The sequence below is a fragment of the Lolium rigidum genome, chromosome 4 (genome assembly GCF_022539505.1).
Source record: "Lolium rigidum isolate FL_2022 chromosome 4, APGP_CSIRO_Lrig_0.1, whole genome shotgun sequence".
Lineage (NCBI taxonomy): Eukaryota > Viridiplantae > Streptophyta > Magnoliopsida > Poales > Poaceae > Lolium > Lolium rigidum.
In genome coordinates this window covers 272,896,638-272,901,570 of record NC_061511.1, presented here as the reverse complement: position 1 = coordinate 272,901,570, position 4,933 = coordinate 272,896,638, and the positions used below count along the sequence as shown (strand labels likewise).

General features: G+C 48.8%; 1 pseudogene; it reads right to left on the bottom strand.

Annotated features, from left to right (window-relative positions):
- Nucleotides 1-1,916: 1,916 nt before the first annotated feature.
- On the bottom strand, nucleotides 1,917-4,423 carry LOC124648795 (annotated as a pseudogene).
- Nucleotides 4,424-4,933: the final 510 nt, after the last annotated feature.

The following is a 4,933-nucleotide window of genomic DNA, read 5'->3' as shown; positions in this document are numbered from 1 at the left end:
GGTCGTATCCACAAAACGTGTTGGAGTTCTTCCACGTCCACGGCCACCCTTGGGTGCGCCACGGCCACCTCCATCACGACGCTCATGGTCATCACGGCGATAACGGTACTGCCTATCATCACGGCGATTGTCTCTGTCATCACGCCGATAATTGTCTCTGTCATCACGACGGTAATTGCCTCTGTCATCACGACGGTAGTAGGAACCACCATCATCTTGGCGATCTCTGGTGTCATGCCGATAGTCTCTTTCACTGTACTGTCCCCCTGACTCTCTGTCACGGTATTGCCCCCTTGGCACTTCTCTGTCGTCACGGCGAGGAGGACCACCGCCATTGCGAGAAACGGCATTGGTAGAACTCTGAAACACCACGCTGCTCTGGCCGCTTTGAGAAAGAGAGGCTTGACGATCATCGAAGGCCTGCAGCTGCGAGCACATGTCAGCACAAGTTGTGTTGGGATTGGCATTGATCGAAGTGACGAAGGGGGTGTAGCGGTCATCATCCAGTCCACCAAGGATATAACCCTTTAATTCATCTTGATCAATTATTTTTCCTGCAGCAGCCAATTCAGAGACAAATCCTTTCATGGTGGTGATGAATTGTCGAGCAGTCAGATCCTGCTTCTTGGTGTTGATCAGGGCTCCTCTCAGAAAGTTGACGCGAGCACGAGACTGCGATGCAAAAAGCTCTTGTATGGTGGACCAGATCTCATGGGCATGTTCCAGGCCGATCACTTGAGCCAGCAGATCGGTATCCAGGGACTTGACCAGATAGCTCATAAGGGTTTGATCACGGGCAAGCCAGACGGCATACGCCGGATTTTGAACTTGTACCTTTTTCTTGTCAGTATCTTCTACCTCCATGGTTTTGGGCGGGGCAGCATCGGAGCCATCCAAAAGCTCCATAACTTGAGCACCACGAAGATCCGGGAGAACCTGCGTCTTCCAGAAGAGATGGTTGTCCCTAGACAGCTTGTCCGTCGGCGGAGCACCAAGAACAGCGGTCAGATTCGCCGCTGCCGCAGATGCAGTCAAGGAGGATGAGGAGGCCATCGGTTTCGATTTGGTTTTGGTTGTTCTGGGTTGTTTTGGGGCTCACGGCGGCAGAGGGCGGCCGGAGAAGATTGTCTGGGAGTTTTTTAGGTTTTGGGATGTTTTGGACTCACGGCGGCAGAGGGCGGCCGGAGTAGTTTTTCTGGTTGTCTGGGTTTTTCTGTCCTACACCGGCGAGGCACCGGCGGGTTGGGTTTTCTGGGTGGTGGCGAGATTTAGATCGGGAGCGGCAACCGTCGTCCTTACGAGGAAGGAGAAGGAGGCTCTAATACCATGTCAATGTTCTAGGGTTGGAACCGTACCCTCTCCCTGGGCTGGGTTACGTGTTTATATAGGTGTAGAAAAGCCCTACACGTGGCATTACAAGAGTTGTATAATACTTGTGTAAATACAATAGAACAAGGTTTAACAACAGATTCGCAAGATAGTTCTCTTGCGGCCACTGTTTTCCTTGTGCCAGGAGTCCCATAGAAAAGCACGTTCCTAAAAGGAGCTTGATGAAGCTCAATACTCAACACAGTTAACACATAAATAATGTTTTGTTAAGCAATGCAATTATTACCAGCACAAAATAGCAGATCATGTAAACAACAGATAACAAAATATTGTTAAAAGTATTCCTAACATAAGGACAATGGAGATAATTATCACTTACCTATGCAGATAAATAAGTATTAGGAACACATCATCATTATATTCTGAAAACAAATAACAATATGCAATAGAAGGAATATTGGATAGTCACCAGTTGTGCAATAACATGATTTACTATCACATCATCAGAAATTGGCGCTTCAATTTACAAACACAAAGTGAGATTTTATTACATAATTATGAAGAAAGGAAGGTGCCTTTAGAATGTATCACCGCAAGAAATTCAATTTGGCCACACGGGAGTAACAGGCCAAACTCTCCTCATATAGCATGGGAACGAAAGGGATAATACTAGTATCCATTATATTTATCACTTCCCCTTGCAGGTCTTTAGAGCATGTCGAACTATTCCCTGATGAAGTTGAAGGCGTATCAATTGAGTTAAGGTGGGGTTTACTTGTGGCAACTGACACCTGATCAAGTGAATACAAACTTTGAATTGATTGCCCTACTGGATCATATAGACCAATTTTCCTCCCAGTGCTGAGCAGGATCCTCCCACCATCGGGCTCAAAAGCTAATGGCACCACAACATTTGCCCCAACAGAATAGTCAGGGCATGCTTTCAAGTGAATTGTGTATGCTCTGTCCCATTGGCCGTGCTCTAGCTTCCATACATCTAGACTGTTTGCTACTGGATCTGCTAGAACAGCACATAATAATCCTGCGAGCTCAACCACAAATGCACTACAAAGGTTTCTGCTATGACATGTCGCAAACCATGAGGGGCAAGGTATAACATCGAACATTCTCGTAACGATGTCGAAAGAGATAACGGCCCATTCACAGTTCTGACCCAACCTTGGTTCACTCATCCAGTACAGCATTCCATCAAGATAGGCAGGTGGCATATCATTCACAGGCAGAGGAGGTGCTGAGTTCAGACGGGCAGGATTCCAAGAGCGACACCACCGTAAAGTGCATGTCAAGTCATATTGACGAGATTTGAAGTCCTTCCAGTTATAGAAGATTTCCACCACAACATGTTCACGAGTCAAAGGGTCAAAAGTCAAACCAACATTCTTGCTGCCGACAGTGAAAGCATGCTCTTCTGAGGTTAAGTCTAAACTCGACTCCTGGCTAGAGTAGCACCTGTGAAAACCTGTGCATGGGTTGCAGAGATAGTCCCTTGTCTCGGCGCTTAGCAGGTTCATACCATGGCAAGGCTTAGAGCAAACCACCTTCGTATCAAGCAATGTACTGTGGCTACGAGTTTCTCGGAGAAATATATTCAGGGGAGCAAAACTGAAGCCCGATCGTCCAGTGCCCTTGCCGACAAGCATGACCTTTAGCCTTCTATTATCGATGTTCTTATATGTAAAATATGACTCAATAAAGTTTTGATTCTCAATCAATCTGAGCCACTGCTTGCAGACCAGTTTGGAGTGTATTGCTGCTTTAGCTGGGAGACGGAGTAGGATCTCTCTGGTCACCTTAGCCTGGGTGGATGACGAGGCTATCTCTTCATCTGTTTTATGTACTGGAGCAAAGGTGTCTTCAAATAAACAGAATCTTGAACTAGGTCGCTCATATTTAGGAGATGAGTGCGTCTCTGTGATTGAAAGAATGGTCTCTACAGCTTCAGACCTAGGGTCATAGATGTGAACCTTTTTCTCATAGATGCTGTGAATCTTGTGCTTGCTAGTACTAGTACCGATGATTATTTTCTTCCTTGATGACCTGCAATTGCCAAGAGAACCAATAACTCTGACAATCTGTGGCTGACGTAAATCTGCTGCCAGCTGTTCGAACAAATTGAATCGAAGATTCAGTGACCAGTCACCGGAGCTATAGTCTAGCAGTTGCCAAATCTCCAAAGAGCTACTACCATGATAGACTGTGTCGTGAAGGTCTCTGACTATATACAGACGGTTATCCATCTCCACAAGGTGCTCTCCCGATGACCAACGGCTGGTGGACGGGCATGCTCCTGGTACCCAGAAGGGCGGTGACGAGATGCATGTGAACGTTTCCTCTGTGATCGAAAAGGATATGACAGCAACTCCTGATGGTGTAGGATCCATCAACCAGTGCAGGAAACCGTTTGCAAACACAGGTGGTAGCTTGTTCAGTGATGCATTCATATAACAGCAGAAGCTACAAACTGGTGCAAGCTTGAGGGCACTCCTCCGGCAACCGGTCTCCAGCAATCACCATAACGACCTCCAGGCGTGTACACCTCACACCTGACCGGAACCTTGTGATGGCACAGCCCAAGGATCAACCTCACCACCTTGTACTCCTTTGTGCGGGCATCGAACCCCAGCCCAGTAGTGGACCTGGATGCTAGGTTAGATGAAGGTGGCAGACGCGTTGCAGCCCGTGTGGCCGGATTGCAGATGTAGTAAGCTGTGGCAATAGCATCATACAGAAGGATGAGGCCGCGGCAGGGTGCGGGCGACACTACTTCCACACAGTTGCCACGGGCACCGTCAATGGTGAAGAGTAGGCTCCCACTGGTTGATGATGATGATGGCGGCGACAAGGGCCACGAGTACACCGCGGTGGAGTCATATCTGGCGGTAGGTGCGATGTAGAGCAGCTTCGGCGGTGCTCGCCTTGCTGCCATGTGGAGTCTGCGGAATTTGTACGAGGAGAGCAGCGCCGCCCAGGAGCGGCAAACGGCCTGGAAGCGGAGAACGGATTTGACAGAGAGACACTGCAGCACCTCTATGATCATCTCGTCGGGAAGCGACGCCCCGTAACCGGCTCCCATGTTATCCATCCTCCTCCTCCTCTTGGTAAGAGCAAAACTGGCTGTGGAGGAGCTCGTTGATGAACATAGGGCGGGAGCACGGCCGCGCACACCAAGACGACAACAGGAATCAAAGTCTCATGGAGTCATGGATCACCTCCCAGCCAGAGAGAGAGAGGACGTCGTGAGCTGTCCACAACGTCTTCGACGCGGTCTCTTCAGCGCCGTGGTCAGCATCTCCTTGGCCTCCCGATCTTGTTTCTCCAGATCTGGACGTGGAGATTGTAAACCCTTATATTAGAAACATAAGGCCTAAGCCCAACTTTAAATTAGTAAAGCCACGAACGGCACAGAATTACAGGATGCTGGTAGAACACCTTACAAGACACCAACACACCCAAGCACACACCGAAAACACGACACATAGCTTGATCGTCCTCAGCCACCAAGGCAAAGCCCTACACTTGAAGCGGCAGCAATTGACACTCGGAAGGGGCTCGTCGTCGAGGAGAAACCGTCCTGCGCGTACAT